Source organism: Aethalodelphis obliquidens, unplaced genomic scaffold, assembly GCF_003676395.1.
Source record: "Aethalodelphis obliquidens isolate GAN/ISIS:26980383/991018 unplaced genomic scaffold, ASM367639v1 scaffold87, whole genome shotgun sequence".
Taxonomy (NCBI): domain Eukaryota; kingdom Metazoa; phylum Chordata; class Mammalia; order Artiodactyla; family Delphinidae; genus Aethalodelphis; species Aethalodelphis obliquidens.
The window spans coordinates 1,605,016-1,631,829 of record NW_020838031.1 but is presented as its reverse complement, the minus strand read 5'-3'; the positions used below and the strand labels follow the sequence as shown (position 1 = coordinate 1,631,829).

General features: G+C 50.7%; 1 long non-coding RNA gene across 2 annotated transcripts; it reads right to left on the bottom strand.

Moving 5' to 3' along the window:
* Window positions 1–9,032: 9,032 nt before the first annotated feature.
* LOC113613382 (uncharacterized) lies at window positions 9,033–19,159 on the bottom strand. Of its 2 annotated transcripts, XR_003430220.1 has the most exons (4): window positions 19,030–19,159; window positions 10,769–11,121; window positions 10,200–10,447; window positions 9,033–9,940 (listed from the first exon to the last, which is right to left on the bottom strand). It is a non-coding gene; the product is annotated as an uncharacterized LOC113613382 (long non-coding RNA). The 2 variants fall into 2 exon arrangements; XR_003430219.1 differs by having other exon boundaries at window positions 9,033–10,447.
* Window positions 19,160–26,814: the final 7,655 nt, after the last annotated feature.

Sequence of the window (26,814 nt, the reverse complement as noted above, 5' to 3'; positions counted from 1 at the left end):
TGGGGAGATGTCCAGTGAGCCCCCGTCTCACGCAGGGTGAGCCCACACTCTCACAATGACCGCCCCCCACCCCCTTAGCCCTTGGACCCCAGCCCCTCCTTCATCCGCTCCAGGCGCGGCTTCCGTGGAGAGCACACACCTCTCAGGCCCTTTGCCCTCCACCTGCGGACTCTGCCTGCCCTGCTCTCCACCCCCGGAGACCCCACTGGGTCCTCCCGCATCCCTTCCCATCTTTTCTCAAATTCGCCTCCTGGCCGCCCCACCTAAGAGGTCCCACACCCTGCACTTCCCACTGCCTCTCCTTGCTTGGTTTTGCTCCTGACACCACTACTGCTGTGCTATAGATTTTCCTCGTTTCCCGCGTGCTGTCTGTCTCTCTCCTCTGGCAGAGAAGCCCAGTGAGAGAGGAAGCCTTCTTTGTTTGGCATGCACACACAGAGGGGGCAGATGGAACGCCTACAACAGCGTCTCACACACAAAGTAACCACTCCGCAAGAATGCATTCAGTGAACGCATAACTAAGTAAGTGAGCAAATAGAGGAGCCCATCGATGAGTTCATGGCTATCAGGAAATAACGTTCAGGAGCAGCCCGATCCACAGTGGGTGCTCCCAGCACGGGGTCCGTCTTTTTTTTTTACATCTTTATTGGAGTATAATTGCTTTACAACGGTGTGTTAGTTTCCACTCTATAACAAAGTGAATCAGCTGTATGTATACATATATCCCCATATCCCCTCCCTCTTGCGTCTCCCTCCCACCCTCCCTATCCCACCCCTGTAGGTGGTCACAAAGCACCGAGCTGATCTCCCTGTGCTATGCGGCTGCTTCCCACTAGCTATCTATTTTATGTTTGGTAGTGTATATATGTCCATGACACTCTCTCACTTCGTCCCAGCTTACCCTTCCCCCTCCCCGTATCCTCAAGTTCATTCTCTAGTAGGTCTGTGTCTTTATTCCTGTCTTACCCCTAGGTTCTTCATGACATGTTTTTTCATAGATTCCATATATATGTGTTAGCATATGGTATTTGTCTCTTTCTGACTTACTTCACTCTGTATGACAGACTCTAGGTCCATCCACCTCACTACAAATAACTCAATTTCGTTTCTTTTTATGGCTGAGCAATATTCCATTATATATATGGGCCACATCTTCTTTATCCATTCATCCGATGATGGACACTTAGGTTGTTTCCATGTCCTGGCTATTGTAAATAGAGCTGCAATGAACATTTCAGTACATGACTCTTTTTGAATTATGGTTTTCTCAGGGTATATGCTCAGTAGTGGGATTGCTGGGTCATATGGTAGTTCTATTTGTAGTTTTTTAAGGAACCTCCATATTGTTCTCCATAGTGGCTGTACCAATTCATATTCCCACCAGCAGTGCAAGAGTGTTCCGTTTTCTCCACACCCTCTCCAGCATTTATTGTTTCTAGATTTTTTGATGATGGCCTTTCTGACTGGTGTGAGATGATATCTCATTGTAGTTTGGATTTGCATTTTTGTAATGATTAGTGATGTTGAGCGTTCTTTCATGTGTTTGTTGGCACTCTGTACAGTTTCTTTGGAGAAATGTCTATTTAGGTCTTCTGCCCATTTTTGGATTGGGTTGTTTGTTTTTTGTTATTAAGCTGCATGAGCTGATTGTAAATTTTGGAGATTAATCCTTTGTCAGTTGCTTCATTTGCAAATATTTTCTCCCATTCTGAGGGTTGTCTTTTGGTCTTGTTTATGGTTTCCTTTGCTGTGCAAAAGATTTGAAGTTTCATTAGGTCCCAGTTGTTTATTTTTGTTTTTGTTTCCATTTCTCTAGGAGGTGGGTCAAAAAGGATCTTGCTGTGATTTATGTCATAGAGTGTTCTGCCTATGTTTTCCTCTAAGAGTTTGATAGTTTCTGGCCTTACATTTAGGTCTTTAATCCATTTTGAGCTAATTTTTGTGTGTGGTGTTAGCGAGTGTTCTAATCTCATACTTTTACATGTACCTGACCAGTTTTCCCAGCACCACTTATTGAAGAGGCTGTCCTTTCTCCACTGTACATTCCTGCCTCCTTTATCAAAGATAAGGTGACCATATGTGCGTGGGTTCATCTCTGGGCTTTCTATCCTGTTCCATTGATCTATATTTCTGTTTTTGTGCCAGTACCATACTGTCTTGATTACTGTAGCTTTGTAGTATAGTCTGAAGTCAGGGAATCTGATTCTTCCAGCTCCGTTTTTCATTCTCAAGGTTGCTTTGGTTATTCGGGGTCTTTTGTGTTTCCATACAAATTGTGAAATTTATTGTTCTAGTACTGTGAAAAATGCCATTGGTAGTTTGATAGGGATTGCATTGAATCTGTAGATTGCTTTGGGTAGTATAGTCATTTTCACAATGTTGATTCTTCCAATCCAAGAACATGGTATATCTCTCCACCTATTTGTATCATCCTTAATTTCTTTCATCAGTATCTTATAATTTTCTGCATACAGGTCTTTTGTCTCCTTAGGTAGGTTTATTCCTAGATATTTTATTCTTTTTGTTGCAATGGTAAATGGGAGTGTTTTCTTGATTTCACTTTCAGATTTTTCATCATTAGTGTATAGGAATGCAAGAGATTTCTGTGCATTAATTTTGTATCCTGCTACTTTATCAAATTCATTGATTAGCTCTAGTAGTTTTCTGGTAGCATCTTTAAGATTCTCTATGCATAGTATCATGTCATCTGCAAACAGTGACAGCTTTACTTCTTCTTTTCCGATTTTGATTCCTTTTATTTCCATTTCTTCTCTGATTGCTGTGGCTAAAACTATGTTAAATAAGAGTGGTGAGAGTGGGCAACCTTGTCTTGTTCCTGATCTTAGTGGAAATGCTTTCAGTTTTTCACCATTGAGGACAAGGTTGGCTGTGGATTTGTCATATGTGGCCTTTATTATATTGAGGAAAGTTCCCTCTATGCCTACTTTCTGGATGGTTTTTATCATAAATCAGTGTTGAATTTTGTCAAAAGCTTTCTCTGCATCTATTGAGATGACCATATTGTTTTCTCTCCTTCAATTTTTTAATATGGTGTATCACATTGATTGATTTGCGTATATTGAAGAATCCTTGCATTCCTGGAATAAACCCCACTTGATCATGGTGTATGATCCTTTTGATGTGTTGTTGGATTCTGTTTGCTAGTATTTTGTTGAGGATTTTTGCATCTATGCTCATCAGTGATATTGGCCTGTAATTTTCTTTCTTTGTGACATCCTTGTCTGGCTTTGGTATCAGGGTGATGGTGGCCTCGTAGAATGAGTTTGGGAGTGTTCCTCCCTCTGCTATATTTTGGAAGAATTTGAGAAGGATAGGTGTTAGCTCTTCTCTAAATGTTTGATAGAATTCGCCTGTGAAGCCTTCTGGGCCTGGGCTTTTGTTTGTTGGAAGACTTTTAAGCACAGTTTCAACTTCAGTGCTTGTGATTGGTCTGTTCATGTTTTCTATTTCTTCCTGATTCAGTCTTAGCAGGTTGTGCATTTCTAAGAATTTGGCCATTTCTTCCCAGTTGTCCATTTTATTGGCATAGAGTTGCTTGTAAAAATCTCTCATGATCCTTTGTATTTCTGCAGTGTCAGTTGTTACTTCTCCTTTTTCATTTCTAATTCTATTGGTATGAGTCTTCTCCCTTTTTTTCTTGATGTGTCTGGCTAATGGTTTATCAATTTTGTTTATCTTCTCAAAGAACCAGCTTTTAGTTTTATTGATCTTTGCTATCATTTCTTTCATTTCTTTTTCATTTATTTCTGATCTGATCTTTATGATTTCTTTCGTTCTGCTAACTTTGGGGGTTTTTTTGTTCTTCTTTCTCTAATTGTTTTAGGTGCAAGGTTAGGTTGTTTATTCGAGATGTTTCCTGTTTCTTAAGGTAGGATTGTATTGCTATAAACTTCCCTCTTAGAACTGTTTTTGCTGCATCCCATAGGTTTTGGGTTGTCGTGTCTCCATTGTCATTTGTTTCTAGGTATTTTTTGATTTCCTTTTTGATTTCTTCAGTGATCACTTCGTTATTAAGTAGTGTATTGTTTAGCCTCCATGTGTTTGTATTTTTTACAGATCTTTTCCTGTAATTGATATCTAGTTTCATAGCGTTGTGGTTGGAAAAGATACTTGATACAATTTCAATTTTCTTAAATTTATCAAGGCTTGATTTGTGACCCAAGATATGATCTATCCTGAAGAATGTTCCATGAGCACTTGAGAAAAATGTGTATTCTGTTGTTTTTGGATGGAATGTCCCGTAAATATCAATTAAGTCCATCTTGTTTAATGTATCATTTAAAGCTTGTGTTTCCTTATTTATTTTCATTTTGGATGATCTGTCCATTGGTGAAAGTGGGGTGTTAAAGTCCCCTACTATGAATGTGTTACTGTCAATTTCCCCTTTTCTGGCTGTTAATATTTGCCTTATGTATCGAGGTGCTCTTCTGTTGGGTACATAAATATTTACAATAGTTATTTCTTCTTCTTGGATCAATCCCTTGATCATTATGTAGTGTCCTTCTTTGTCTCTTCTAATAGTCTTTATTTTAAAGTCTATTTTGTCTGATATGAGAATTGCTACTCCAGCTTTCTTTTGGTTTCCATTTGCATGGAATACCTTTTTCCATCCCCTCACTTTCAGTCTGTATGTGTCTCTAGGTCTGAAGTGGGTCTCTTGTAGACAGCATATATATGGGTCTTGTTTTTGTATCCATTCAGCCAGTCTGTGTCTTTTGGTGGGAGCATTTAATCCATTTACGTTTAAGGTAATTATCGATATGTATGTTCCTGTTCCCATTTTCTTAATTGTTTTGGGTTTGTTATTATAGGTCTTTTCCTTCTCTTGTGTTTCTTGCCTAGTGAAGATCCTTTAGCATTTGTTGTAAGGCTGGTTTGGTGGTGCCGAACTCTCTCAGCTTTTGCTTGTCTGTAAAGGTTTTAATTTCTCCGTCATTTTGAATGAGATCCTTGCTGGGTAGAGTAATCTTGGTTGTAGGTTTTTCTCCTTCATCACTTTAAATATGTCCTGCCAGTCCCTTCTGGCTTGCAGAGTTTCTGCTGAAAGATCAGCTGTTAAGCTTATGGGAATTCCCTGTGTGTTATTTGTTGTTTTTCCCTTGCTGCTTTTAATATTTTTTCTTTGTATTTAATTTTTGACAGTTTGATTAATATGTGTCTTGGCGTGTTTCTCCTTGGATTTATCCTGTATGGGACTCTCTGCACTTCCTGGACTTGATTAACTATTTCCTTTCCCATATTAGGGAAATTTTCAACTATAATCTCTTCAAATATTTTCTCAGTCCCTTTCTTTTTCTCTTCTTCTTCTGGAACCCCTATAATTCGAATGTTGGTGCATTTAATGTTGTCCCAGAGGTCTCTGAGACTGTCCTCAGTTCTTTTCATTCTTTTTCCTTTATTCTGCTCTGCAGTAGTTATTTCCACTATTTTATCTTCCAGGTCACTTATCCGTTCTTCTGCCTCAGTTATTCTGCTATTGATCTCTTCTAGAGTATTTTTCATTTCATTTATTGTGTTGTTCATCATTGCTTGTTTCATCTTTAGTTCTTCTAGGTCCTTGTTAAATGTTTCTTGCATTTTCTCCATTCTATCTCCAAGATTTTGGATCATCTTTACTATCATTATTCTGAATTCTTTTTCAGGTAGACTGCCTATTTCCTCTTCATTTGTTAGGTCTGGTGCGTTTTTTTCTTGCTCCTTCATCTGCTGTGTGATTTTCTGTCTTCTCATTTTGCTTATCTTACTGTGTTTGGGGTCTCCTTTTTGCAGGCTGCAGGTTCGTAGTTCCCATTGTTTTTGGTGTCTGTCCCCTGTGGCTAAAGTTGGTTCAGTGGGTTGTGTAGGCTTCCTGATGGAGGGGACTAGTGCCTGTGTTCTGGTGGATGAGGCTGGATCTTGTCTTTCTGGTGGGCAGGTCCACGTCTGGTGGTGTGTTTTGGGGCGTCTGTGGACTTAAGATTTTAGGCAGCCTCTCTGCTAATGGGTGCGGTTGTGTTCCTTTCTTGCTAGTTGTTTGGCGTAGGGTGTCCAGCACTGTAGCTTGATGGTCGTTGAGTGAAGCTGGGTGTGGTGTTGAGATGGAGATCTCTGGGAGATTTTTGCCATTTGATATTACGTGGAGGTGAGAGGTCTCTTGTGGACCAGTGTCCTGAAGTTGGCTCTCCCACCTCAGAGGCACAGCACTGACTCCTGGCTGCAGCACCAAGAGCCTTTCATACACACAGCTCAGAATAAAAGGAAAAAAAGTAGAAAGAATGAAAGAGGATAAAAGAAACTAAAATAAAGTAAGGTAAAATAAAATAAAGTTATTAAAATAAAAAAAATTATTAAGAAAAATACTTTTTTTAAAGTAAACAAACAAACAAATGGACAGATAGAACCCTAGGACAAATGGTGGAAGCAAAGCTAAACAGACAAAATCTCACACTGAAGCATACACATACACACTCACAAAAAGAGAAAAAGGGGAAAAAATAATAAATCTTGCTCCCAAAGTCCACCTCCTCAATTTGGGATGGTTCATTGTCTATTCAGGTGTTCCACAGATGCAGGGAACATCAAGTTGATTGTGGAGATTTAATCCGCTGCTCCTGAAGCTGCTGGGAGAGATTTCCCTTTCTCTTCTTTGTTCTCACAGCTCCCAGGGGCTCAGCTTTGGATTTGGCCCCGCCTCTGCGTGTAGGTCGCCGGAGGGTGTCTGTTCTTCACTCAGACAGAACGGGGTTAAAGGAGCGGCTGATTTGGGGGCTCTGGCTAACTCAGGCCAGGGGGAGGGAGGGGTACAGATGCAGGGCGGGCCTGTGGCAGCAGAGGCCAGCGTGATGTTGCACCAGCCTGAGGCCTGCCATGCGTTCTCCCGGGGAAGTTGTCCCTGGATCCCAGGACCCTGGCAGTGGCGGGCTGCAGAAGCTCCCGGGAGGGGAGGTGTGGAGAGTGACCTGTGCTCGCACACAGGCTTCTTGGTGGCGGCAGCAGCAACCTTAGCATCTCATGCCCGTCTCTGGGGTCCGCGCTTTTAGCCGCGGCTCACGCTCGTCTCTGGAGCTCCTTTAAACAGCGCTCTTAATCCCCTCTCCTTGCGCCCCAGGAAACAAAGAGGGAAGAAAAGGTCTCTTGCCTCTTCGGCAGGTCCAGACTTTTCCCGGACTCCCTCCCGGCTAGCCGTGGCGCACTAACCCCCTGCAGGCTGTGTTCACGCCGCCAACCCCAGTCCTCTCCCTGCTCTCCGACCAAAGCCCGAGCCTCGGCTCCCAGCCCCGCCCACCCTGGCGGGGGAGCAGACAAGCCTCTAGGGCTGGTGAGTGCCAGTCGGCACCAATCCTCTGTGCGGGAATCTCTCCGCTTTGCCCTCCGCACCCCTGTTGCTGTGCTCTCCTCCGTGGCTCTGAAGCTTCCCCCCTCCACCACCCGCAGTCTCTGCCCACGAAGGTGCTTCTAGCGTGTGGAAACCTTTCCTCGTTCACGGCTCCCTCCCACTGGTGCAGGTCCCATCCCTATTCTTTTGGTTCTGTTTTTTCTTTTGTGCTACCCAGGTACGTGGGGACTTTCTTGCCTTTTGGGAGGTCTGAGGTCTTCTGCCAGCAGTCAGTGGGTGTTCTGTAGGAGTTATCCCACGTGTAGATGTATTTCTGATGTATTCGTGGGGAGGAAGGTGATCTCCGCGTCTTACTCTTCCACCATCTTCCCCCTCTCTCAAGGGGTGTTTCTTTACCATTTCCGTTGGTTGCCTGGAGCTTGACCTGGAGAGTGCCATGTCTCTGCTGGGACTGCTGTTTGCAACGGGGGCTCTGCAGGAGCCGTCACGGGCACTGTCACCATGAACACTGCCACCACGTGCACCAATAGTGTCCACAGCTGCAGCTCTGCTTCCTGGCTGTCACTCTCAGGGTCTGGATTTTCTCAGCAAACCCTCCAGAGGTTACCATTTCAGGGGCAACTGCTCACACACACTGGCACGTGTTTCTCAGCCCTGCAGTCAGAATGGTTTTGGAGGGCAAGGAGAGTGGAGACTGAAGCTTCCTGGACGTCACTGGCGAGAACGCACGAGGTGGGTCCCAGGCGTCACTCAGCACCGGTCACTTCCTGCTTGGGCCTGGCTCTGCACCCTCCCAGGAGCAAGGGCTTCCACCTGGTCCACCTCCTCCCAAGGTGAGATGTGCCCTTTCTCCCCCACCCAGAGCGTGTCTGCCAGCATTCCAAGGGGAGGCTGTGTCCCACCTTCCCCTGATAGCCCCACGTGCGATATGGCCCCTTCTGTGTGTGCTGGCTGGCCCTCCTCCTGCCGGCGGTCACCACCCCCAGGTTTCACCTGCCCTGTGACATTAAGTACTCACCTCGTGCTTTGCTCAGCAGGCCGAGCTCTGTGAGTGGACCCACATCTTGCCTAGAGAATCACCTGTCCTCCGAGAGGGCATCCTAACCGCAGCATCCCGTATTCATGATGCCAGAGCAGGGACAGTCATCGTGGTAACGGGAAAGCATCCACAGAGGGGGCCGGCTCCCAGGCGATGCTGGTGAGTGTTTCTAGAAGGAGGCAGCTGGCAGGTTTGGGTGGGGCCCCGTATTAGGTGACAGCCCGGGCAGCAGGCGGTGAGTGGAAGTCGAGAGCCAGCACCATCTGTGCCCTGCACTGGCCCAGGCGAGTCTCTGCTCTCAGCTGAGGAGTGAACTTCTGGAATCTGCAGACGCCCAGACAGAACCTCAGACATTCTGATCTAATGGGCAGCCAGGCCTGAGAGCTCCTGCACTACCGGACACGAGCTTCCCTCCACGTGAGCCTTCCCGAGGGGGTGCGATTCTCCAGAGAGAAATCTCATCTGTCCTGCTCGGAGCTGGGCTGGGGGAGAGCAGGCCAGGCAGGGACATTTCAGCATCTCCTTCCTCCTCCTCTGCTCACCCCCCTCCTCTGACCCCCAAGGCCTTGCACTGCCCCTGGTCTCCATGCCCCTGCACCACCACAGGGTTCCCCCGGGGCCCAACCTTTTGGACAAGCACCCCATGCAGGTGCTTCCTTCTCTCTCCCAGCGATGATTCTCCCGCCTCCAGGCCCCTTGGATTCTGCCAGGCGATTTGGGCTAATCTCAGAGTGATGTTCGGGGCTGAAATTGCCTTCTCTGTTATGGTTTGACTTGTGTTCCTCCCAAATTCCTATGTTGAAGCCCTAACTCAGCACCTCCAAATGTGACCTTATTTGGTGTTTTCGTCTGTTTCAGCTGCTATAACAAAATGCCACAGACTGGCTGGTTTATAAACAACAGAAATGTATTCCTCACAGCTCTGGACAGTGGGAAGTTCGAGATCAGGGCGCCGGCATGGTCACATTCTGGTGACAGCCATCCTCCTGGGTCACAGTGGGTACCTTTTCACTGTGTCTTCACACAGTGGAAGGGGTCTCTGTGAGGTCTCTTTTATAAAAGCACCAATCCCATCAGGAGGGTGGGACTCTCACGATCTAAGCACCTCTTAAAGGCCCTGCCTCCAAATACCATCACCTTTGGGGTTAGGATTTCAACATACGAGTTTGGGTGGGGACACAAACACTGAGACCATAGCACTTGAAGACAGGGTCTTTACAGAGATACTCAAGGTAAAATGGGGTCATTAGGGCGAGTCCTACTCCAATACGTCTGGGAAATTTGGAGACGGACACACAGGGAGGACGCCACGCAAGGATGAAGATGGCCATCTGCAAGCCGAGGAGAGAGGCCTGGACCACAATCGCCCTCACAGCCTCAGAGGGAGCAGCCCTGCTGACACCCCGATCTTGGACCTGCAGGCTCCAGAGCTGTGAGACAGTTATCTCTGCTGATCGAGCTGCTCCGCCCACGGCGCTTCATCACGGCCGCACCCTTGGACTGTGAGGCTGGGTCCACAGTGCCCAGCACAGGAAAGTGACGTGTGATGAGCATTCAGGGGGCACCTGTTGAATTAACTAATAAAGGAATCCATCGAATTTCCCTTTACAGGGTGCCCTCTGCTCTCATGACGCAAAGGACAGACTTAAGGGCCCATCACCGTGCCATGAAGAAGGAGACTTCGTTCTCCTCAAGCCTCCAGTGGGGGAGGTGGAGGCTGCTGGGGTCTTCCCCGAGGTCCCCTCCCGCCTTGCTATTAGCACACAAAGTCACGCCTGACTTGGTGTCAAGCCTCATGGGCACTGCTACCATTCGCTCCCTTACCTCGCTTAGCTACTGCTGCTGCAAGACCCCCGTCTGCCGTGTGGGTCACAGCAACGAGGGGGAAGATCTGAAGGCAGCTGGTCCACCAGCAAAGATGCAGGGGTTACAAAGGTGAAGGTCATGACCCTGGCCACCTGGGGGCTCACCGGGGGGCTGGCAGGGTGCTCCGTACACCAAGTTGGTGTGGTGATAGCTCACGGGCCGTGGGAATGCAAAGAGGCAGCCTTTAGCCAAAGCTTCTGGGGCTTCTGCAAGGTTGTTAAGCATTAGCTGATGGAACAAGATCTGAGGGGTCATCTAATGCAACCCCCTGGACTGAGTCTACAGCCCAGCTCATCCTCTGAGGGTGAGGCAGGAAGAGTCAGAGGCAAGGCCAGACCAGGGTCCCGGCTCCCAGCCACGTGTGCTTCCCAGGAGCCTGTGCTCAGTGGCCGAGACCAGCGCCCACCTCTAGCGCCCAGCCTGGCGCCTCCCCGTGCACAGAGCCTCATCCTCCTTCCCGTCCTCTCACTGCTTTTCTGGGTCTGGCCAGAAGCCTCCACAAATGTATGACCAAGGGCATCACAAACCTGTTCTCCTTCTGGGCAAAAGGAGACATAAAACCAGGGCCTCGGGGAGGCTCTGGGTCAGAACCATGTCTCTGGCGGCCATGAGCCAGCAACGGTCTTGCAGCTGAGTCTCAGCGCCTCCAGCAGGAAGGACACCTGGGCTCCGGTAGGTAAAATGATGACAGCTCCCCAAGCGGGAGACCGTGACAGCATCCCTCCGGCCTGGACTCAGCAGACACATTCAGGCACATTGCCCTCCGCCGCCTTTCCTGCTCCTTCATTCTCTCCTCCTGGGACCCCACAAGGTCGTGACGCCTGATGACAAGGGGGCACTTGGAGGACAGAGATGTGATGTCTGGAGATGTCTTCTTATTCTTTGGGCAAGGGAACGAAAAGGAGGACCAGTGTCATTAATCCCCAAGAGTCTACATAAGGTATCCAAGGTCTTATTATAACTGAAAAATACACCCACCCCACTCGCTTCTCTTCCTCCTTGAAAACACCCCTTGTCAGCCTAGACTTCGACATCCGTGAACTATAAGCCACTTTCCTGTTTTCCTGAACGCCTGAAAAAGTGATTAAATCGGACCCATCAATAGGAAAGAAGGAGGTAGAAGAAGCCAGGCCCTGCACCGAGTATAAAGGGGAAGGCGGAGGTGGGGGAAGTGACCCCAGATGATCAACGCACAGCAGAGAAACTGGGGGTCACTGAGGGACACTTGGGAGCTGGGGTTGGGCTCACTTTTGACACTGGTGGTCAATTTTTCTGATTTTGGAACTGCTGCTTTCATCATGTCCCTCCTTTGCTTGGAGGACCCCTTGGGCTCTGCCCACTGCCTACAGGTAACAACCGTCTAGAGCTTTCCACGTGGAGACTCAGGGACCAGGAATCTGCCTGTCTGGGGAGCCAGCCCACGCCTGCAGAGGGTCAGCGCTGCCCCTTCCCCGGGCCCCGGCACCTTCCTCTGCTCCTGTGCCCTTGCTTCAAGCGATGCTTACGCGTGTCTGTCCGTCTCCACCTCAGGCCCGCGAGCTCAGTGAGGACACAGACCGCATCTTGTTTGGCTTAACAGCCCAGAGCGGGCTCCTGGCCGAGCTGCTCGGAATCGCCCGCAAAGCCCGGCACCATTTAGCACGAACTCGCCCTTCAGCCTTATTTCCCACTTCCTTTCCCTGCACAAACCCTTGGACCTGCCAAGCTGAGAGACTCTGTACTCCCTGAACAAGCCCCTCTAAGTTCCCCTCTGCCCTTATTCACTCCTCCTTCCTGTTCCCAGGGGCTCAGAGCCAAGCTTGTGGCCTCCTCTGCACAGTGCCCCGGGCACCCACCCCCAGGCCGTGTCCCCCAGCCACGGGACGTGGTGGAAGTGGCACGATCTCTGGACACCCTCTGCAGTTTGCTTGGCACTCGGGGTCATTCGTCTCCTTTCTAGGCTGGGCACTGTTTTCCCAGCTGGGGGCCAGGTCCTTTCTGCCCTCGCCCCCCCTACACACACCAGTGTCCTGTGTAACCTAATCGCCTAATCCATGCGTCCCAAATTTCAGACTGCCTAAGACGGCCCAGGGACCCTGGCGGGGGAAACGTAGGTTCTGCCTCAGCGTATTCCAGGCAGGGCCCAGGAATCTGAATTCCCCATTCTGCAAATAATCCTGGGTCTCACTTTGAAAAACAGCCCCCCTCGAATTCCAGACGCGTCTGCGGTGGGCAGGTTTGTGAAGCCGCACCCTCTGCCTCCCTTCCCAGCATGCCCGCCCAAAAGTCCTGTCTCCACTTTTCAGTCCCATCTGTGGTTGGGCTTCTGTTTCCAGGCAGATGTCGTGAGAGCAAATAAAGAGCACGTGCTTGCAGATCCTCCCTCAGCGAGTGAGGGGAGTGCAGGCCGGGCTGCAGCCCCCTGGGCCCAGCTGTCTCCAGGCTGGGTGGGCAGTGGGCCCACAGCTGGAAGGAGCCCCTGGGGCTCCAGCCCTCAGGATCGCCATTCAGCCTCTTCCCTTGGGTTCTCAGTTCTCTCTCTCTGCCTTTCCACAGGCTCCTGCCGTTCAGCCTCCAAATATCTCACATTACTCCGGCCTCTGCCTCAACCCCCATCCACCGAGTTCTCGAATTCTTGATGTTCCTTTGCCCCCAGTCAGGTGCGTTCCGAAGCTGTGTTCTCAGAGCTTGCCTGTGTGGTGGTCACCCCGATGGGCAGGTGTGCTCTGTCCAAGGCTAAGGCCAGAGGTCACACGGTGGCCCTCGCAGGGGGATATCAGGCCGACAGCAGGAGGGTCTGGTCCCAATGACATCACAAGTGAGTACAATTTCCTGCAAGTGGAGCTCAGGTTCCTGAGGACGACATCTCTTCCCAGTCTGCATACTGACACCATAAGGGCCCCAGGTACCCATGAGCTGCAGGCCAACAGATCCACTGGTGCTGCCCTCTGTCCTCCCCCTGGGGGAGTCATCACCAGGGTCTGCCCTCCTGGAAGCTCCCACTTCCTTCAGCACCACCTCCTCCTGAACTTAGGGGTTATGAGTACCCGAGTCCCATCCTGACAATTCCTCCCACCTCGCTGGTTTCTTTCTTTTTGTTCCATCAGCATCGGTGATGCTCGGGGCCTGACCTCAGCCTTCCTCTCCTCTCTCCAGGCACACGTTCTCTGGGTCAGTTCATCCCATCCCGTGGCTTCCCGTGGGTCCATGTACCTGAAACACAGCCCTGTGCTCGATAATTAAAATCATCACTCCTTGCATTTATGAGGGCGAGAGTTACTGTGAAAATCTCAGAAAAGATTTTTAGAAACCTGGAACATCAGAGCTGGAAAGCGCTTCGAGATTATCTGGTGAGAGGCACTCAAAGATAATAACAAAAGACGACGGTAATGTTCAAGCATAGAAAGGTCCATGTACGAATCTCAGCCCCCAGACACGTAATCTCATTTAATCCTCACACCAACCCTCTGAAGATGGAGTATCGTTACCTCCTTTTACAGACGAGGACACGGAGCCCCAGAGATGTTCAAACGCCAAGCCCAGGCCCCTCAAATACTGCAGAACAGAGCCAGGGGTCAAGCCCAGGGAGACCTGCTTTGCACTATAAGAGGCCTGAGGTCAGACTCTGATTGACCCCTCATCCGGATCAAGAGTCCTGACCTTGGCTTGTGGCTCCCTGCCCAGTGTGGCCCCCACCCCTACCCCTTTAGCCCCATTCGCCCCTCCAGGCTGTATTCACCTTCACTCTTCACTTCTGCTCCCACCCAGCCCCGCAGCCTCTGTAAGCTTTCCACGTGTCCATGTCCCCTCCGACCACAGGGCCTTTTCACATGCTGTTCTCTGCCCAGAACATTCTTCCCCACCCTCTTTCCTCCAGGGATGTCCCTCCTTCTGGTCTGTGCTGAGTATTTTGTGCACAGGGGAGCCTCCCTGCCATCCCCCCATCGCAAGCTAGGGCAAGCCTCCCTCATACACCCGTAGCACAGTTACAAGTGTCACAGCTGTTGTGATAACTCAGCTTCTCTGGCTAGACAGCGAGTGGCAGGAAGAGGGAGTGCGGTCTGCTTACCACTGACCTTCCAGGGGCCGGCACCATGCCAGGCTCCATAGGTATCTGTTGAATAAATAACTAAATGGCAGAATGGATGGCTCTTCTGAATCCCAAACTATGCTTTCCTGGAATTGTATACTTTTTTCTTCTCCATTATAGCTGAGGAAAAGAGCCCCAGTGCTGGCAGAAAGATCCTGGTATTGTATGCACTGGGTACAGAAAAAAACATCTAATGCCTTTCTTGCTGGTTTAAATTTCTTTTTATTTTCCCTGTAAATCTAGAAAAGTATTCACATTTCATTCAGGTGATTCGGATTGCATCTAAATGAGGGTTAAATATGATTTTCTGAATTCTACCACTCTGTAATTCCTACGTCTGAAGAAAAAATAAACAGTTGAAAATGAGGTGATGGGCGAGATTTCAGGTGGAAGTTTCCACCCTGCTCATTTGCTGCAGATAATCAGATTTGCCACAGAAAGTATCTGTGTGCTTCCTGTACTTGAGCTTAATTGTGTCCTGGTGTTTCTACAGTTACATTCTAGACACTTATGACTCACTTGCCTTGGGTGGAAAAGGGGGAACGGGAGGCGTGGGGATCTGGTGCTCCCCGGAGACCCTGAATATCTTCCCAAAACTCCCGTTGAGGAGTGAGGGCAGGGTGCCCTCTGGGGTCGGCAGAGGCTCTCCTCACCCAGGACCTCACTGTGATAGTCACTCAAGCCCAAGTGGTTTCGTCTGGGGACATCACTCAGGGCAGCCTGGTCCATGGCACTCAGATGACAGCTCTTGGGATGATATTAAATCTCCCTCCTGGATACAAAGTCTCCTGTTAAAAAGCATTCAAAATCAACCTTGGGAACAGGTGGAAGATAAATTAATGAACACAATCTTTTCCTTCAAATTGTGCTGTGGAGGAAATTAATTACTGGGCAAATGAGGAACAAAGAGGGATCCCGCCTCTTGCAGCCTCTGAGCTCTGTGCTATTTTGTTCTCCCGAAATCTAATTTCCATGAAACACTTCAGGGCAGCGTACGTTGCTAGCATAAGAATTTCTTAGCAGGCGTGCTGAAGGAACACCATCATTCCACGGTAGAGTGAGCTGAGCTCTGAAAGCCTCTGACAGGCAAGGATTATATTTCGGAGGGGCTCACGGTTGGTCCCCAGATCCTGTTAATAACCCCATACGGATTAGGTGCCGGCTGAGCTGTGGGGTCAGACCCCCGGAAGGTCACTGTAAAGTGTGTTTGTAGGACACATCCATGGACAGATGTGTACAAATACATGAAATCTTTATTTTCAGTAACATAAGTCCTATTGCTGCCTAGAATATGAATGACCTTTCCTGGCGCTCCAAGGCAGAGGCCTCTGCAATGTCACCCTCGCAGCTATTTATACGGCTCTGGAAAGTGGCCGGCGCTGTCTGATGGGGGCTGGCCCCGTGACACTCAGAGCATGGCTGCTGGCCTGCTAAATCACTCCTCTCACAGGTCCCTTCTCCCTTCCCGGCCTGGACCACAGAGAACAGGACAGCTGCTGCTTGCGGGTGTGGGGCAGACCTGCCCGGGCTGCTCAGGCCCTGGGAGGGGAGGGACGCTCAGGCCCTGGGAGGGGAGGGATGCTCGCTGGCCTGGCCTTGAGCCACCCTGGGCTGGGAGATGCACTGTGGGTCCTCCGAACACCCATGGGCTTTGTCACTGCCATCCCTGTCTTGAACATGAGGAACACGAGACCAGAGGTTATACTTCTTCTTTGCAAGAAAGACAGCTGGTACGTGGTTAATAGGAACCAGGTACCCCCCGACCCAATGGCCCTACTTTCCCCAGCACTTTTTTTTTTTTTTTTTTTGCGGTACACGGGCCTCTCCCTGTTGTGGCCTCTCCCGTTGCGGAGCACGGGCTCCGGACGCGCAGGCTCAGCGGCCATGGCTCACGGGCCCAGCCACTCCGCGGCATGTGGGATCTTCCCGGACCGGGGCACGAACCCGTGTCCCCTGCATCGGCAGGCGGACTCTCAACCGCTGTGCCACCAGGGAAGCCCCTCCACAGCACTTTTTACTGCTGTCGAGTCAGGACCTCTTGCTTTTCTTTATCCCTCTTCACTCTCAGAAGCCAGCTCTGAGCTCGGGAAGGGAGCAGGCTGTGGCCCAGGGCCCGGGGCCGCAGAGGTACCCTCCCAGGCTGCGTGGCAGGGGACTCCTTTCAGCCTCCCTTTCTGCTGCCTTGTTGGTAAAGTGAGGACACTACTTTGCAGAGCCCAGGGCTGGACCCTGCCCGGCACATGGGAAGTGTCCTCCTCGCCGGCCGGCCAGGGCAGCTGCAGTGCTGGGTGCTGGTCCTGCCACCGTCACGCACAAGCCTTCTCATCTCAGATAAATCATTCCATCTGTCTCAGCTTCGGTTTCCTCACCAGTGAGATGGGAATCGCATCTTCCCCACAACTTCACATGTAGGCAATACATGTGTAATTTGAAAATCACAGATTTTCCTACAAATGTAAGCTTGTACCGTGCTAGAGGGTCACAAGGAACTCAAAAATTGTAAGACACAAACTTACACCCATTAGGATGGCTATTATTAAAAAAAAAATAAACAGCGCAATAAATAACAAGCATTGGCAAAGATGTGGATAAATTGAAATCTTTTTACACTGTTAGTGGGAACGTACATTGGTGCAGCTACTGTGGAAAACAGTATGGAGGGTCCTCAGAAAATTAAACATTGAACTACCATGTGATCCAGCAATCGCACTTCTGGGCATATACCCAAAATAACTGAACCCAGGGACTTGAACAGATGTTTGTACACTCAGGTTTATAGCAGCATTATTCACAATAGCCAAAGGGTGGAAGAACCCAAGTGTCCACCAACTGACTACCGGATAAACCGAATGCGGTCCATCCGTACAATGGAGTATTATTCAGCCGTAAAAAGGAAGGAAACTCTGACGCAGGCTACAACATGGGTGGATCCTGAGGACACGATGCTCAGTGAAGTAAGCCGGTCACAAAAGAACAAATACTGTACGATTCTATTTATAGAGAGATACTGAGAGCAGGGCTGGGACTGGGGGAGGGGGAAATGGGGGAGTGATTGGGTAACAGGCACAGGGTTTCAGTTTTGCAAAATGAAAGTGTTCTGGGAACGGATGGTGGTGATGGTTGCACAACAGTGTGAATGTTCTTCCAGCCACTGAACCTACGCTTAGAGAATGGTTAAAATGGTGGCTTTCATGCCATGTGTATTTTATCACCATTCAAAATTAAAATTAAAAAGGGAGTCATGGGACACAGTCCCTGCACTCAAGGTACTCCGCGTCACTCTTTGTCTCCTTCTCACGGTCTCAGTGATTGGTTTGCCTGCGTCTCAGCCAGGCCAGCTCAGCCAGGAGAGGTTAGACAGAAAGACTGGCAATAAGGATGTTTCTAAGGACAGTTGGTGGCAGTGCGAGGGAAACAGGCTCGGGCCGAGCTGCATGGGGTCCGGGCCCCACTCCGCCCCTTCTCAGTGGTTCCAGCAGCCAAGTGCCCCCACCTGTCGGGGCAGCAGCTCTCTCACCTGCGGCTAGAGGTGCTAACGACGCACACCTGTAAGGTGTAGCTGCGTTAATACCCGGAAGTCGCAGAGCAGCGCACGCACACGCTTGATCAACATCTGCGATCACTGACATTTGAAAATAAGGGAACACCTCCCTTAGTCCAGCTTCCATGGAGCTGAGGTGAGCCCTGCAAGGAGCACTGTGCGGCTGCCGGAGAAGTCTTGTGGGTGCGCTCCAAGGACGAAGAGAAAGATAAACTCAAGGGCTTCCCTGTGGCGCAGTGGTTGAGAGTCCGCCTGCCGGTGCAGGGGACACGGGTTCGTGCCCCGGTCCGGGAGGATCCTACATGTCGTGGAGCGGCTGGGCCCGTGAGCCATGGCCGCTGAGCCTGCGCGTCCGGAGCCTGTGCTCCGCAACGGGAGAGGCCACAACAGTGAGAGGCCCGCGTAACGCAAAAACAAACAAACAAAAAAGATAAACTCAAAAGGCCAATATTGCTGGAACAAAGAGTTACAGGACTCCCATCACTCTGTCACAATGGGACCACTGCCATGTCCCAGAGCCCTCCCGAGCAGCATGCCCCGCCCCTTTCCCATCCCATAGAAGGAAAGACATTTGCTCCCATTTTCTCCCGCTCAGCACACTGCAAGTACACATACCCTGCCCAGTCAGCAGATGACTTGCAGCTTCCCTGGCTATAAAAACAGACAAGCAACCCATGCTCAGTGTCGACTTTCCCCGGCTACCAGGAAGTCGGCCTGCCGTTCTGGCAGAGACCCTTCTCTTTAATAAAATCTACCTTCCTTACATTCTCCTTGTGTCTGGAAATGCTTTTGCAACCCGTGCTCGGATCACGACATTTTGTTCACTTTTTCAGTCAGCCCCGAGAACCCGCTTGGGCATCCACGTGTGACCGGCAGGACCCCCTGTCCTGAGGGCACCCGCCACCTAGAGACACCTTGCCCAGGAGGGGCAGGCGGGGGGGGGGGTCTGCTTCCCTCTCCTCGCATTAATCTCCAAGAGGTTCATGGATTCATGACACCCTGTGTCCCTCCCACCCCCTCCCCCCAATCCCCCTGCTGCCACAGGGGGAATGAACTGGACTCAAAAACGACTGCCTGCAGCACAAAGCACTGAGTGGTACTGGGGTCCAGGATGGCGTAGTGAGAGCCTCAGGTCTAATCACACAAATATGAAAGTTGAGATTTGGACAAAGCTTTACCTCGTAGCTGTGTTCCATCAGGAAACCCAGAAGAAAGCGTTCTACACCCGGCATAGGAAGTGCCGGTCAAAGCCAAGGGTCTAAATGACAGGTGGGCTGGAAGAAGCTTCTCAAAACTGCAAGCAGGTGAGGGATAGGACCTTCAGGAGCTGGTGGCAAGCCATCCACTGGAAGCAGACGTTTCAGGCAGGGAACCTGAGAGGCGGATCTGGTGAAGCAGCTGTGAACGGGGTGATGGGGGCAGGGCTGTCTCCCCAGCCTTTGCTGCTTTGGGTGAAGAGGAAGTGAACTGTGTGTTGGGTGGAGATGAATATTCTCCCTTCTGAGCAGCTGCTCACCTAAGTCAGGAACCGAGGCCTGGGGCCTGGGGAGACCCCAGCTGAGCAGGGCTAACCTGACTGCCCTTAGTGTCCCACACGTGGAGCATCTAAGGCAAACAACCTGGCTACAGGGGATGGCGGATGTGCCCAACCTGCTGCAGACAGAGGGTGACCCTGTCCCTGGGGGTAGGAGGATGTTTTCTCGGAAGGAAGTGCACATCCTAGAGAAGAGAGATTGTACAGCAGGACCCAACGGCTCTGTGCTCTGCTTGAATCTTCTGCGTCCACTTAGGCCAGCAGCCTGCCCAGGAGAGGAGTGGTCCAGGGAACCCCCGACACACACGCAAAACACAAGGTGGGCAGTTGAGAGGCAGCCCCACAGGGTCACAGCACGAGCAGCAGAGCCGGACGGCGCGACCCAGGTGGCCTTCCCTCCTTCCCGTTCACATCCCCTCCTCGCCTGCCCCCCCGGGGGCCCCAAGGACTTGTCTCAGGCTCTGCTTTCCAGAAGCCCAGGCAGAAACACAGGGAGGAGGGGGCGAGGGGGCCCCTGCCCCTTTGGAGCCTCACGGCTCTCGCTAGATTCAGAAGGGCTGTCCCCTGACACTCGGAGGTAGCCCTGGAGCTGGGCCGCGAAGGGTGGGAACGTCTCTGGTGACTTAACGTCATACCTGGCAGCACTGGGGATCCTCCGTCATCCCCGAGTCTCCTGGTGAGATATCACGCCCAGGCACCAGCATGGTGTGGGGTTGAGAGTATACAGCCAGGGGCAAAGTCCTGCCCTGCCACCAGATAACTTACAACGTTGGGCAAATGACTAAACCTCAGCTCATCTGGAAAATGGAGGTGATGCTCCTTTATTACCTGGTACATTGAAGTAGTTGTGTGAAGCATTTAGCCTGATACCCAGGAACCGCTTAAATTGTTCCTGTCACTATGATCTCTCTCTGACTTTGGTTCATCTGTTATGGAGGCTTGAATGGGTTTTAGACTGTTCCTTTGTTCTAGAAAACAACCTGACTGAAGAAGGTTCCAATCACTGTTCCTGGAGAAAACTGTAAAGGGACCATTGACCTAAACACAGACACTGCAGACTCTGCAACCAAGAGAGCTGTTCTGTTTGTTTGTGTGACACGAATTGTCGGGCGCGGGGAGGTCAAAGCGTTTTCTCCGCAGATTCCGGCCTTGGGCCTGAGTGGTGAGGGCGACAGCCCAGGGGAGATCAGAGGACCAGATGAGCGAGAGGAAAGATCTGGAAGCACAAGCGTACCCCTGCGGCAGGAACTGACAAGGAGCTGGGAAAGGACCGCTACCTGGGGACACTGGATGGAGGAAGCTCGAAGGAAGACACTGGGCCTTGTTCTCCGTCTGAAATGTACGTGTGGCATCACTGTTTGCGTGGCAGCGGTTACAGAATCTGAGGATCTAGTTCGTGATCAGGGGTCAATGCAGCCAGAGGCCGGCAAAGGGCGGGGTCGCTGGACACAGCCAGGCTGGTGTCGTAAGAGTTCTGCAAACTAGCGTTGCCTCTGCCCGCTGCACACAGACGAAACAGCCGCCAGATACAGAGGGAGGGCCTGCTGCAGGTGGAACAAAGACCCTCCCCCGTTCGTTGCTGTTACAAATTGAAGATGTGCTCATGTTAGAGATGTAAAAATGCAGGTGAGAAAGCAGAGATCATCTGTGTTCTTACCAGCTAGAGACAGCTGCTTGGCTTCTCTTTTCCATTCATCTTTTCATGCACATTTAAACTCTCTTTAGGAGATTGGGATCATGAGAGAGCGAGAGGGAGAGGGAGAGACAGAGAGAATTTTTCTGATGGGCTTTTGTTAACGGCAGTATTTATCTTTCTACTGAAATGATTATTTTTTAGTGGCTACGTGTCACTCCACTTTATGGCGCTGTATTCTTTATTTAACTAGCTCCCTATTGTTGACCATTTAGGCCTGACCCAATTTTGTAACTCCAATGTCTATCTTTCCACAGCATTCTTTGTCTTCACGTAGCTTCTTAGGAGTAGAGTTACTGGCACAAGTCCCCAGAACGCGGTCGCGCCCCTCACCCCGAGCTACCAAACCGCCTTCAGTAAGTTTTGCTCCCACCGTCTCCGCTATTGCTTGTGTAACCTTGTGGCCAAATCAATGTATAAGTCAGCTGATGGGGGTGGGGTGCACTCAGTGCATTGCCCTGGGCTTTGAACTTCCTGGGTGAGACTCCCCTAGTCAATAAGCTCAATGAACTTGAAATGCCCACCCCGGCCTCTTTACGGACGCACCTTCCAACCACCCGGGAGCCAGGATGATGGCAATGTGAGTGCCAAGCGCTTCCCCTGCCTCCTGGTGACCAGCCCCCAGAGTCTCCAGGGTGGGGCTGCTGAGGTTAGGGAACAGAGGAGCGGCCCAGCTTGTCCCAGGCAGCCTGGTCCCCCAGTCCCTGTCCCTGCTTGATGACCAGTGCAAAGCCACACTTCTGAGAGAGGCCGGAGCTAGGGTCACAGGCGGGTGCTGGGGGCTCAGTCCAGGTGGGCCAGGACCCCTTGCAGGGCGCCTCCTCTCCTGTCAGCTGAGACCCTGTCCTGTCCCCTCAGGAGGGCACTGGGTTGGGGGGAGAAGGGCTGGGTCAGTGCTATCCCAGGGAAATTTTGAAGAGAATTGAAAACGTGGCTCTCAACAGAATGAACACACGCCCAAGATTGTATTAAGCCCATCAATTAGGGAGGGAGCCAGGAAGTCGGTAACGCTGATTCAAATGCATTTGAAGTACGAGAATTTATACAGTGCCTGGAGGAAGACTCACTAAAATAGATTGTTAATGTTTCAGACAAATCTGCTTAATGTTCTGTGGGGCAATAAATTGGTGGTTCTCTCTTCACTGAACAGGGAATCATTTCGACTCTACTGGACAAATATCTAGAATGTAACATGGAACTTCACAGAGTTTGAACCCTTAACTAATAGTAAATAACAGAGTCAAACAATGGTCCATCCTCCTAAAAATGCGGCTAAGCCTTGGGTAGGCCTATAAAACAAAGCCTCCAGGCGACACTGGAAACACGCAGGCCTCTTGGCCTTGTTTCCAGAGGTTAGATACTTTCTGTTAACGGCACAAGCTTATGACCACCCTTGCAAAAGCAGCTCAGATCATGCACTCCGCTGTGCCAGCTCTTCAGAAGAGCTCTTCAGCTCTTTTTTCACCTTCGTGCGTGAAAATACCCCTAGAACTTGGAGGAAAGCAGTTAGCAGCCGTGCCAGCAGGGACTCTGCCCTGAATCTCTGTCTTAAGTGACATGCATGTGGTCCTTGACATCCTATTTTTTTGTTGTATTTATGTTTCTTGTATCTCCAACCATGTGGTAAACGTTTTTATGGCAGAGCCCATGACTTATAAATCCACAGACCTCTAGAAATAGAGCTACTTTAAGCTGTTTTTGTCCAGTGTTCTTACTGATCAGATGGCCTGTGCCCCAGCTTCATTAAGGGACTTACCTAAAGCCAACTGTCTAGGGGGTGCAGAATCAGGAGAAACACAAGCCCTCTAGGCCCCAACCCCATGTTTTGCCCAGTCTTCTTCCTTCACCCTCAGCTCAGCTTTGGATACACAGTGTATATGGGTGAGACGGAAGGATAGATAAATGGGTGGATGGATGAAGGGATGGGTGGATGGATGGATGAATGCATGGGTGGGTAGGTAGGTGGATGGGTGGGTGGACAGATGAATAGATGGACAGATGGGTGGATGGGTGGAAGATGGATGGGTGGTGGGTGAATGAATGGATGGATAGATTGAGGTTGTAAATATAATATTGTGCTTTTTCCTTTTAGAGAAGAAAGTGACTTGTGAACACCAACAGAGTTTATTCCCTTTTCTGGGAGGAGAAGAAGAAATTGGTTGTGACTTTACAGCATTTCTTCCCCAGTGTCCTACTCTTACTTGTATCAAGGACCGTCAGCCTCGTAGTGGGTGGAGGAGGCGGTTAGGCCTTCACCTTTGGCGTGGCTCTCAGCCCCGGCTGCGCACTGAAATTTCCTGGTACTGGTTCTCCTCCTCGGGCCAATTAATTCGGAATCCCTAGGAATGGGGCCCCAGCGCTACCTTTGCATTACAGCTCCTCCAGGTAATAATCACTGACAATTGCAGTGAGAGGATGACAAGTAAGTCTGGGGACCAAGGGCCCACTGGGCTGGCCTCTGAGTGGGAGGAGCCTCTGTGCCAGGGGGTCCCCATGATGTGACAGCTGTGTTCTGCTCCCTGGGCTCAGAACTAATAGGTCCAATAAAAGCGCCGCTTGCCCAGCCACCACAGATGAGCCGGGGCAGCCAGACCTTGGTTCAGCTGAGCGAGGAGACCCCCTCTCCAGGGAAGGATGAGGGGCAGCCCATGCGATTGCTTTCACCGGAGTCAGCCTCCCGGGAGACAGGAGCTGCATGGCCTCCGAAGAAAAATCCGACTCTAGGAGAAAACTCCAGCTGGAGCCCAGCAGAGGCCCTCAGGGTTGGAGGGGGCACAGAGCACAGGCGTATCTTTTAATTTGTGCGCATGACCTTCTAAGAAAAGAAGCTTAACCTTTTATCAAGGTTTGCTCTAAGTGGCCGTATGACAGTGTCTGGATCCTTTGTGACACCACTTTGTCCATTATGTTATTCGGTCACTTAAAAGGAGTCTTAACAACGCATCCCCAATAGAATGAATGACAGGAAGATGTTTCTTCCTTTGACCAAATGGGGCGATCCTTTAATGGGACAATTAGAACCATTTTTTGTTGTTGTTGTTGTTGTTTTTTGCGGTACGCGGGCCTCCCACTGTCGTGGCCTCTCCCGTTGCGGAGCACAGGCTCCAGACGCGCAGGCTCAGCGGCCATGGCTCACGGGCCCAGCTGCTCCGCGGCACGTGGGATCTTCCGGACCGGGGCACGAACCCGTGTCCCCTGCGTCAACAGGCGGACTCTCAACCACTGCGCCACCAGGGAAGCCCTAGAACCATTTTTGCTTTCACATCAAGATAAACACCACTTTTACCACTAAGTTACCTCCATGCTTGCTAGCCCAGGCTTCTTGGAGAATCATTTTTAGTTCCCCGGCGCTCTCCGTCTAAACCTCAACTCCCTGGTTCTCTGTCTTTTTCAATTGTCTTATGCTAGTGTTTAATGAGTGTCTGCGGGATGGCGGCCACTTTAAATATACTTTTCCATTGAAAATGGGCCAGAGAGCATCCTGTAAGGTGAGTACTGTCCAGGGAGCCCACACATGCCACGGTCGTGCTTCCCCATTTTTCAGCACCTCCCGGACCCCTTTGTCGAGGCAGCTGCCGGCTCAGAGAAGGAAGCTCAGTCCGCTCAGCATCTGCTCCTGTCCACGTCACCCACACCCTTCTCAGTGCCCTGCAGAGACCGGGCTGTACCAGGCTGCCCCGGGGCACATGCCTGAGCCCTACAGCCGGGTGCACCCTGGTCCAAGGGGCTCCGGCCACAAGGCTGGACGTGAGCTACACCAGGGATGCCAGGGCAGAGGGTAGACAGGGCTGCAAGAGCAGAGTGTCAGATACCACCTCAGAGGGCTGTCACACGGACTGACTGCAGTCACATGGCAGGCCGGGTGCAGCGCGAGGCGTGGTCAGATCTACGGTGGTTATTGTCAGGCCAGTGTTGTTGGTCCGGGTACAACTCTGGGTTTAGGCTTGATGGAGGCAATGAGTGTCCACTGGCATTAATTAGGACATTTGGCAACATTTTTAAACTTAAAAAAATTAGTCAACTCTTTAAAGATATAATCCATGTACAGTAAGCTGTGTTCATTTAAAGTGTATAATTTAATGAGCTTTGACACCACTGTCTTAACAAAGACACAGACTGCACCGTCTCACTCCGGAACATTCCCTCCTGCCCCGTCACTGTCCAGCCCCTCTCCACCCCTCACCTCAGGCAACCACTAACCTGCTTCCGTCTCTAAAGTTGCATTTGAATTTTCTAGAATTGTCCCTAAGTGGAATAATACAGTGTGTCCTCTCGTGTCTGGCTTCTCTCACTCAGGCTGATCACCCTGAGACTCATCTGCGTTGTTGCAAGTGTCAGCTGTTCCTTTTCACTGCTCAGTAATACTTCACTGTGTTGATAATCCTCATTTGCTTGTTGATCTGCCCATCATTCCAATCGCCATTCATGGTCAGGGCTGGGGCTGGGTGCCCTGCTCAGCCCTTGGAGCCCCCCTGCAGGAGGCCAGCTCCTGCGTCCCAGGCCCCCAGGCTCCGACATGAGGCTGCTGGGAATCCGAGGGCTCTGGACTCACCCTGCAGTGACTCATGGTCTGCACCCCCTGGAACTGTCCAAAGCAGCTCAGTGTCCCTAACGGCTTCCTCTCCACCCAAGCCCAATGCTGCGGGCTCTCTGGAAGCTTCAGTCCTGTGGCTTTGCTCCAGACCACAGGAGTCTCTCCAGGGCCCTAACATTGGTTCCAACCCCCTGGGTTCTCTCACTCCCGTTCTGTTGCTTCCACGCTGGCCTTTGTCGCTAAGCCCAGACCTTCCCTCTGCTGACCTTGTCTACTGACCCATCTCCAGCTTTGCCACTAGGCACTGCCCTTGGGACACCTTTGGTGGCATGCTCAGTACCCCACAGGGCCAATCTTGTTCACTTCCCTGAGCTCCATGTGGCCACTACAGCTCGAGACAGCCTGAGGGGGAGGAAGACCAGTGGCCCCACATTGCCACCTACCACCCACTGCAGGGCACCTTGGCACCGAGCTTGCCTGGACCGCTCTTGGTGGATTAACCTTGCCCTCTGACCCCCAGCCTCCCTCTGTCCCACTACTCTGGGCAAGGGCACCTGTGTCCAGAGGTTCCTCTAGCCCCTCTTCTGTGCCCTACTGCTCCCCTTTCCCGAGGACCCCAGACCCCCATTATAACCAAGGGCACAAAACCCAGCGTACTCAGTCAGAAACCCATACCCGTGAAGACCACGTAGAAACTTAACACTCAGCGATGGGCACACAGGGCCAGATGTGAACCAAAAGTGAATGAAAGACTATTTACAAGCAGTCTTCTGTTGCCAGGACTTCTGCCGAATACCGGGCTTTAGGATGTACTTTCTATGGAATTTCACTTGAATGGCTCAGTTACATACTTAACCACCTGCAGCTTCATTTGCCGTGAACAACGGCTCAGTCCGGCCAGGGCAACACCTGGCGACAGTCGTTTAGAGGAAGCTGGTGGCGGCTACATGAGAAGGCCACATCATCCCATTTGTTCACATCTTCTGATCAAATATGCAAAACACTGATTTCCACTAAATATCTTAGACAAGCCAACGTCTCAGGGCAAGGAAGCCAGTTTTCTCTGGACGCTCACAAACCAGGATCCCTGAAACTGGACCACACCACGGTCCCGCTTCAGCCGTAAAAGTGGTCCTGCATCCTCTGAGCGGCAGTACATCCTACCAGGTGGCCCGCTTTTCTGTTTTTCTGCCAGCATGGCT